Raw genomic sequence first — 10,272 nt, forward strand, 5'->3', positions numbered from 1 at the left:
GGATGGTAGGCTAAACCTGTCCTATGGTAAACACCATAATTTTTGAGAAGGGTATCTAACTTCCGCTCATGAAAGTGGGATCCTCCATCACTAATTATGGCTCTAGGTACTCCAAATCTCGGAAAAATGGTCTTCTTGAAAAGCCTATGGACCACCTTGGCATCATTGGTAGGAGTGGCAATGGCCTCAACCCATTTGGATACATAGTCAACGGCGACAAGTATATAACGATTCCCCCTTGAAGAAGGGAAAGGTCCCATGTAATCAACACCACAAACGTTGAAAATTTCAACTTCCAAAATCCCAGTTTGAGGCATCTCATGCCGCCACGAGATGTTGCCAGTCCTCTGGCAAGTGTCACAAGCCTGCACAAAAATTTTAGCATCCTTAAACATGCTGGGCTAGTAAAATCCTGACTCATTTATCTTGGCCACCGTTTTGGATGGACCATGATGTCCTCCATAGGGTGAAGTGTGACAGCTAGTAAGTACACCATGAATCTCCCAGTCGGGAACACACCTGCAAAATAATCCATCTGCACACTCACGAAATAAAAAAGGATCATCCCAAAAATAATGTTTAACATCAGAAAGGAATTTCTTTTTTTGTAGGTAGGACAAGTCAGGAGGTAGAGTGCCACCCACTAAATAATTAGCAAAGTCAGCATACCAGGGGTGTTGCTCTACAACTGCATACAGGTTGTCATCGGGGAATGAATCATCTATAGGAAGAGAATCCTTACCCTCATCATACCTGATTCGTGACAAGTGATCTGCCACTACGTTCTCTACACCCTTTTTGTCCCTTATTTCAATGTTGAAATCCTGGAGCAAGAGAACCCATCGGAGTAGCCTAGGCTTTGATTCCGCCTTGGCTATTAAGTACTTCAAAGTTGCATGGTCAGTAAAAACAATAACTTTAGAACCAACTAGATATGATCTAAATTTTTCTAAAGCATAAATAACAGCAAGAAACTCCTTCTCCGTGGTGGCATAATTGACTTGAGCCTCATCCAAAGTTTTACTCGCATTGTAAATAGCATGTAAAACTTTGTTCTTCCTTTGTCCAAGCACGGCTCCTAAAGCAAAGTCACTTGCATCACACATGATTTCGAGAGGAAGATTCCAATCGGGTGCACATATGATGGGCGCCGATATCAAAGCTTCCTTAATCCTGTTGAAAGCCTCAAGACACTCGTCAGTAAAAACAAAAGGGGCATCCTTGAGAAAAAGTTTAGTTAGTGGTTTAGCAATTTTAGAAAAGTCTTTGATAAAACGGCAATAAAACCCCGCATGACCCAAGAAACTCCTAACTCCCTTAACATTAACTGGGGGAGGTAATTGCTCAATCACTGAAATCTTAGCCTTATCTACCTATATACCCTTATCAGATACAATGTGGCAAAGAACTACTCCCTCTGTCACCATAAAGTGACATTTCTCCCAATTTAAAACCAAATTGCAGTCTTCACATCTTTTCAAAATTTTAGCGAGATTAACTAAACATGCATCAAATGAAGAACCATACACGCTAAAATCATCCATAAAAACTTCCATAATAGATTCTATGAAATCAGAAAAGATACTCATCATGCAACGTTGAAAAGTAGCAGGTGCATTACATAAACCAAAAGGCATTCTACGATATGCAAAAGTACCATAGGGACATGTAAATGTAGTCTTTTCCTGATCTTCAGGGTGGATCGGAATTTGGAAAAATCCCGAATACCCATCCAGATAGCAAAAGAACTTATGATTAGCTAACTTCTCAAACATTTGATCAATAAAGGGGAGAGGGAAATGGTCCTTTTTAGTGGCGATATTTAATCTACGATAATCAATGCACATACGCCACCCTGTAACAGTTCTAGTAGGAATCAATTCATTTTTATCATTTTTTATAACAGTCATCCCATCCTTCTTAGGAACCACCTGTACAAGACTTACCCATTTAGAGTCAGAAATAGGATATATAATACCTGCATCAAGTAATTTCATAACCTCTTTCTTGACTACTTCTTGCATATTTGGATTCAACCTCCTCTGGGGTTGAATACATGGCTTGTAATTTTCCTCTAAGTGTATCATGTGCATACAAAAATCAGGGCTTATACCCTTGAGATCATCAATACTGTACCATATTGCCCTTTTGTGGGTTCTAAGAACCTTTAGAAGTTTGGAAGTTTGTGGGTCATCAAGTGCAGTACTAATGATCACAGGGTACATTTCCTGCTCATCAAGAAAAACATATTTTAAGTGAGAAGGGAGAGGTTTTAATTCAGGTTTCTTCACCTCTGCAGGTTTTGATTCCTGAACCAATTTTACTACCTTCTTATTCTCGTTAGGATCAAGTTCTTCTATGGCAAGAGCTTTTTCAATGACATCCACCTCTTTACTCCAGATACTCGCATCACCTGCAGACAAATCTCCACAAAGTATTTCTTCCAAGGGATCCCTTGCAAGAACCTGTGTTAAGCTATCTTCACAAATATCATCCATTATATCAATGACATCAATTAGATAACAATTTTCCTCTAGCATAGGACCTTTTAAAACTTTCCCTAAATTGAATGTAATATTATCATCACCAACAGATAGGGTTAGTTTACCATTTTTAACATCTATAATGGCTCCTGCAGTATGGAGAAAAGGTCTACCTAATATAATGGGGATTTGTGTATCCTCAGTCATAAAACAACAAAATCTACAGGGATGAAAAATTTACCAACTCTAACAGGGACGTCCTCTAAAATACCTAGGGGATATTTAACAGAACGATCTGCCATTTGCAAAGTAATATTAGTAATTTTTAAAACACCCATATTTAATTTAGAACAGATAGACGATGGCATAACGCTAACAGAAGCACCCAAATCACACAATGCTTTATCTATGAAGACATTACTAATATGACAAGGGATAAAAAAACTACCGGGATCCTTTAATTTAGGAGGGGATTTATTCTGTAATAGTGCACTACATTCCTCTGTAAAAGCTACAGTTTCTACTTCATTAAAGGCCCTTTTCCTAGTCAAAATATCTTTCATAAATTTAGCATATGCAGGAACCTGTGTAATAAGTTTTGTGAAAGGAACCGTTATCTGCAAATTTTTCACAACCTCCAAAAACTTACCAAACTGCTTATCCAATTTAGTCTTCAATTGGCGATTTGGGAATGGTAGTTTGATTGTAGGTTGTTGTGCTTCCCTACTCTTCTCCTGGGGTGCATCCTTCCCTGAGGTTGTACCCTGCAATGAATTATCAGAAATGTTAGTATTACCCTGGAGCCCTGCAGGAACATTAGGTGTAACGGAATCAGGATTAGCAATATTAATTAAATCAGGTTCATCCTCCTTGGGCATAGGAGGCCCATCGTAGTGTGAACCACTCCTTAGGGTGATTGCATTTGCTTGATCCGTTGGTTGAATTCCCTGCGATGGTAGAGCTCCCTGCTGGCGAGCTTGTAGGGTAGAGGACAATTGGGCAATTTGTGTGTCCATGACTTTATTATGGGCTATAATTGAGTCAATCTGTTGGTCTCTACTCTCCATATGCTTTTGCATACTAGTTAGCATCGCTCTCATTTCTGACAATGCAGGGTCGGAAGATGTAGTAGGAGTTTGTGCTGGGGCTTTCTGGTTAGAGTGAGGGTGGTAATATTTCTGCTGTGGAGGGGGTGCTTGTTGTGGAGGTGGAGGATTTTGAACATTGGTGTTCCGATATGATAAGTATGGATGATTTCGGTAGCCAGGATTGTAGGCGTTGGAGTATGGGTTATTCTGCTTATAGGTTTGAAAAGCATTAACTTGCTCCATCGAGCTCCTACAATCTTGCTCATTATGTCCTACACTTCCACAATTTTCACAAAAAGCATCATTAGAGTTATTAGCAACAGCAGAAACATTAGCAACAGAGTTAGGGATATTAGTACTAAGGTTATCTAATTTCTGGCAAATAGAAGTAAGCTGAGCCTGCAAAAGGGATACTGAATCAACGTGGTGTTTGCCCTTATTTGCATAGCCTCTAGAATTCCCATATTGGGAATTATGTATCGCCATATCTTCAATAACCTGACCTGCATCATCAACATTAAGATTCATAAATCTACCACTAGCTGCGGAGTCTAGAATTGTTCTAGATGCATTCCCTAATCCGTTGTAAAAAGCTTGAATTAACTGCCACTTTGCCAAGTTATGGTGGGGACACTCCCTCTGCAGATCCTTGAACCTCTCCCAAGCCTCATATAATGCTTCATTTGGCTCCTGGGCAAAGTTCTGAATGGCACTTCTTAGTAAAGCTATTTTCTCTGCAGGGTAATATTTGTTATAAAAATTTAAAGCAAGAGTCTCCCAGTTAGTAATACCAAATGCAGTTCTATTCAAACCATTAAACCACAATTTAGCTTTTCCACATAAAGAAAAGGGAAAGAGAATCTCCCTAATCTGGTCCTGCGTTACCCCATTCTGCCGAATAGTATTGCAGTATTGTCAGAAATCTGCAATGTGAAGATTAGGATCTTCACCCTTAGCTCCACTGAATTGCTTTCTTTTTATCATCTTTATGAACTGAGGCTTGATTTCGAATTGGACTCCCGTGAGATCTGGTTTGGGGGAAAGGTGTGGAAAATCCATCAGGGACGGTTGCGAATAATCGCTGAGCTTCTTAGGTGCAGTCATCTCTGAATCTGAATCTGAAGGAATTTCCGAATCACTAGAATCAGGTGGCGAATCTCTAGGAATGTCGTTACTCCCAGAACCCGCCAGGATTTGTCTATAAAGATTCTTTTGTCTATGGAAAGAGCGCTCGATCTTAGGATCAAATGGAGTGTAACCTGATCTGGAACACCTGGGCATAAACAGAGAACTAAAAAGACAGATATGAGAACTTCCTCAAAGAACTAATGTCCTTTGAGGCAAAAGAAAAAAAAATAATCTAGACTACAAAAACAATTAGAAATAAAAATAAAACCGTCTCCCCGGCAACGGCGCCAAATTTTGACAGGGTAAAGTCGTATCCCCTAATAAAAAATATTACCTAAATCCTCTAACAAAAGTAGATAGGGAAGAAGGGTCGAATCACAGGGAAACACGTCAATTTATTCCTAATTAATTAAAGGTAATCTAAATTATTAAGTAATAATTTGTTGTTATTAAAGATCTATACTACGAAGAATATGAGCAGGGAGAATAAAATAGGAGAAATCAAATATTAAAAGACCTAGGGCATAGGTTCATTAATAAACAACATTCCAGGGTAAAACATAATAATCAACCATTAACGCATCAATCATTCAGATCATAAAGGGCCTTCGCTACGTATTACAATCACAGAGTTAATTTACCGGTATTAAATCTCATCTCTCGAATCTCAACTTAACCATTTATAAATTAGTCTGCCTATTGAAACTAAGCCTAAACATTTATTCTCATCTCTCGAATCTCGAATCAATATTGCCAAACTCATACAATTAAATCAGGCCTAATCTAATTGCATAACATTAAATCAATCAATAGGAAATTAATTAAGCATTAACAATCAGCAATCATAATTTGCCCCTTCATATTATTTATTAGATCCCCATAAACCCTAGAAAGTAAACTACTCAGACATGATTAGAAATAAACTAAACAAAGCAATTAAACAAGTCATAAGGAATTGAAGGAATAAAAATACTGAAATTAATAAAATAGAAATTGTACCGAATCGACGGAATTACAAACGGAGTTTAAGAACAAGAGAAAGAGTAAAGGTTTAGAGAGAGAAAATCTAAGTAGAGAAAGAAAAGTAGTAAGAGTGTGTAAAAGAAGTCCTAAACTTACTTAAATAAATTACATCAAAAATACTAAGCAAGGAAATTCTACTAAACGAAACTAATCGGAGCCTAAACAAAACCCCTAAAACTCGCGCCCGGTCGGGCGCCGTACTGCCCGGCCGGGCCCGCCTTTTTGTTGCTAAAATCACCTCTCGCGCCCGGTCGGGCGCGTGCTCCGGGCGCGATGTTCTTCTCTTCTTTGCTCACCCCGCCTGGCCGGGCGCGCCTTCGGGCGAGGCCTTATGGCCCCGGGCGGAGCTCTTGGGCACCAATAATGGACTTTGATTGGGCCTTTACTCCTAAGCCCAATCGGATTTCCTCCTTGGGTCTTTGAACTCGGTCAAAACGCCTCGGGATTTCCAATACCGAGTCCTTAATCATTGATTTGCTTCTTCTAACCGGCCTTGGGCTTCAATTAGTGGCCGTGTTCCTCCAATGCTCGTAGTCGCTACTCGAAAATGCGGGAAAATGCTCCAAAATTGCAATTTCCTACAAAACTCAACCAAAACTACGAAAACACTAGAAAACACCAATTAGTAATAAAAGTGGCTCGAAAGAGCCAAAAACACTACTAATTATGACCAAGGGACGGGGGTAAATCACTATATAAAATGGACATATCAGAGATGCACGTGGATTTCTCTGCGGCAGCATTGATTTTAACCTATGCTCCTCTAAATCCGTCATTTTTAGGTTTTAAGCTAGGGCTTAAGCCTAATTATGATCGGGCTTAGTTGATTGGACCTTAATGCTTTTGTTTTTGGGTTAGGTTAGTTTATTTTTATGTTCTTGTGATTTAATTAGTTATGCATAAGTGTTCTTCACGATAATCTGACACGAAGATGGATTTATATTTGGTCATTACACTTCCTGTCGGGACAGGAGGCCAAAAGTAGATGTCTACAATTAGCCCCCACTTTGATCGAGTCTTAGAATAGACGAGGATCAAAGTAGTCAAGGAAATAGATCCGAGACTTATTCTGCGAAGTTCTCAAAGAACAGAGAATCTTTCAGAAATGTTTAAGGATCGATGTCGAAACGGTCCTTGATTCGCTAAGTGCTTGAGACAAATAGCTATTAAGGTTAGAAAAAAGTATTTTCTAGTCTTAACGCGCTAAAGAATCTAGATTGATCCTTTGCAATTGTAGAACGCTTTTACAAGTATAGGTGTTCTGGGTGATGTCACGTCTTGAGAAGAAATCGGTTTAAAAAGGAGTAAAGGGGATGATGTCCTCTCAGTCATGTCATCGTTGGTCTAAAGTCCCTCGATATGTCATTGAAACTTTAGCCTGATTTTAACAAGTTATAAAGATGATAAAAGGGTGTTTCGGAATTCGTAGCCTAACATGTGAATAAAGTTCTTGACAATTCGCTTGTCAAAACGCAGTATTCGGTGTCCACAAGATAGAAATACATGTCGCAGGATTGGAGGCATGTATCCAAATCCAGTGAGAGAGAAGAAAATTGGCAACTCTCTCAGCAGTTTTGTCCACATGATGAGAACACGTGTCTCAGGACTGGGGGCACGTGCCCACATAGATGCGACATCGCATATCCCTCTTTATACAGGGGGTGGACGACACCCTAACTGTCCGGCAAGTTAGTAAGCTCACTAACTGCCGTGTTTGCTTTCTTTATACAGGGGGTGGATGACACTCTAACTGTCCGGTAAGCCAATAAGCTCACTAACTATCGTATTTGCTTCCAATCGAGAAGTGTCTGTTCTCGAATGGTTCGGCGCGCCTGTTGACTCGTTAGCTAATGCCTAAAGTAAAGTAAAGAAATTCTACCTTTTAATCATGAGAGGTAGATCATGTTAAGCTGGGAAGAGGTGAAATTTTACGCAACACCTACACCATACATTTTTACGCTGCATGAACGTTGTCCTTTTTGCTGTGGATGCTAAAAAGAAAGAAAAGAACGTGACATTTCTGAAGTCAGTACAGTAAAATGACAAACCTGTCTATGGGAGCTTTTATGTAAAGCACCACTACGGAACGTCTTAAGACATGCTTACAAAAAATGTTTAAAACGTATGCTTAGGGAAGACACAAAGCACGGTGTGCATGCAGGATGATGCAAAAAACTAGCAAATAAGAAAAAAACTACAAAATTCAAAGAAATTAAAATAAATCTCGATAATTTGCTCGCCATTACGTCTAACAACGAGCAAAAACCGTTAAAAGTTAATCAAACGGATCGAAATTTAAACACCGGTCTTTTAAGTGACCAATATTCGCGCGCATCTTAGTGGGTCGCGCTGCCAGCGCACGCATCGTTCTGAGTTGCGTTTGATTTTCACACGCAACTGATTCAGTTGCGCGCGACATTTAAATCAGCAAAAGAAATCGCGGAGCTCGATTTTCATTTTACTCTCTCTCCTTCCTTCGCCATTTTCGACTCTTTCTCCCTCTAAAAAGCTTGGATTTTCTTGTTTTTCGAATCTAAAGGAAGTAGATCTCGTCCTCTATTCACATTTTCCATAATCCAATGTAAGTTTTTTGCTAATTTTTGTTTATTTTTGGCTTAATTCGGACGATTTTCGAATCGCAAAACCCCAAGTTTCGAATTTGGGGTTTTTTTTTGGTCCATTATTCTTGAAATTGTTTGTTCTATGTTGTTATGTTATGTTTAAGGAGGATTTTGCAACAAATTTCATTAAAAATGGTTAAGTATTGAACCTTGTATGAGCATTTCCTTGTTTAAGCGCGTTTTTGCAATTTTCCTTCGAAATTGAGCTTGAATTTATTGTTTCGCTTGCTCATTTTGGTTATACTTGTTGATTATGAAGTAATTTATAGTATTAAAACTAGTATTACTTTCATGAATCATGTATTGAAAATTTTAAATCCGGAAAATCGCGCGAAGTATGCTCTTAGCTTGTTTTTGCCATGTTCGAACTTTAAGATTGTTTGATAGACGATAATTACGTTTATGCTATCACTATTCGTCTAAAAGTAGTTGATTCTTTGAGATATAGGAATATAATCTCTTGAATGCTTTAGTTGAAACTGGTATAGGATGGCTTTTGTGGGTGTTAAAAGCCCCCGTTTACTGAGTTTAACTGCAGGTATTGTAGCCCCCAAGCATGGGTGCATCTGATTTTTGTGTTCTGCTCTTTTGGTAGCCGTTACGCTGCCGAAATGGGTCTAGAACATGTGTATTAGCTTAGTTTTAGCTTTTAGGAAGAAAATATACTAATAGGGAACTTTATCCGTTTATAGCATGGATACCCCTCCATTTGTTGATGCCGAGGAGGATCTAGGAGGTCCTGTACCTGACGAGGTAGTTCGCCCTCGAAAGAGGGTGACACGTCCTCGTGAGGAGGTTCGGGAGCGACGCGTCGGAGCTGATCGACGTCGCCAGGAGGATGTGGTTTGGGAGGCTCCTCCCAACTAGGACCCCCGGGTCCTTAAGTGGGACCCAGACCATCACGTTTTTATCAGGAGCTGGCGTGGCATAGTGAGTTCTTTTGCGTCTCCGTTTTTTGTTTCTGTCTCCTTTTTTTTTAAAAAAAAAACAAGCCGTAACCGTATTATTTTTCGTATGTTATTTCTAAGAGCGAGCCTAGCATGCATTTATATGGCTCTGGTGACTTGAGAGGCCGTTTGGAGAGTTTAACCGATGTGGTAAAGGAGATAGTAGAGCTTTCAAGGATCAGCCCCCAGTTGGCGGCTCTTCGAGATCTATCGAGTCAGCCTGCGTCGTCAGCTTTCCTTTGTGGGTTGCTGGAGTTTTGGTGGGATTCCACCAACACTTTCCACTTTCCATGGGGAGAGATGACGGTTACCCCTTACGATTTCTCTATGATTACGGACTTTCCTTTCGGAGGTGACCCTGTAGCCATGGAAATCATTAAGGGTTCAGAAGAGAGACTGCGTGACCTTGTAGGGGACTGCCTTGCAGCATCCCTCCACTTGCATGCGCAGTCTTGTCCGTACTCGATTCTTGCCGACGAGTTGTCGGCTGATGAGATTGATCGGCAGTATACACCTGAGCAGCTGGCTCGGATATACATTTCTCACGTTCTTTCCGTCACTATCTTGAGTGATCGGGGAGAGCGTTTCGCTATCGTGTTACTTATTTTCCTCAGTGATTTGGGGCAAGTAGGTAACCTGAGTTGGGCGGAGGTGTTGTATGCCGGTATGCTTACAACTATGGGCAAGCCGACTCGAGTGATGGAATCCGCGGCAGCTATTGAGGTGCCTCAGATCTCCATTCCGTGGCATGGTCGTATCCTTGAGGTACATACTTATTTCTCAATTTTTTACTTTTAATCGCCATTTTAACTTTTTAAACTTATTTTTTTTCTTTTCGTTTCTTTTAGGCTTGGGGATACTCGTACCTGCCTTTTTTACGCCCAGGATGCTTGGGGCGGCTCGCTTTCCTATCGGCCATAGTCTGGTCATGATTAAGAAGAAGCGAACGACTTCAGCCGGCAACTTTTGCCAGAGGATTCTT

General features: G+C 40.1%; 1 non-coding gene across 1 annotated transcript; it reads left to right on the plus strand.

The window, feature by feature from the left end:
• Window positions 1-4,187: 4,187 nt before the first annotated feature.
• LOC145569730 (small nucleolar RNA R71) lies at window positions 4,188-4,294 on the plus strand. The gene has a single exon (XR_014096272.1). It is a non-coding gene; the product is annotated as a small nucleolar RNA R71 (small nucleolar RNA).
• Window positions 4,295-10,272: the final 5,978 nt, after the last annotated feature.

The sequence above is a fragment of the Chenopodium album genome, chromosome 11, assembly GCF_948465745.1.
Source record: "Chenopodium album chromosome 11, dcCheAlbu1.1, whole genome shotgun sequence".
NCBI lineage: Eukaryota > Viridiplantae > Streptophyta > Magnoliopsida > Caryophyllales > Amaranthaceae > Chenopodium > Chenopodium album.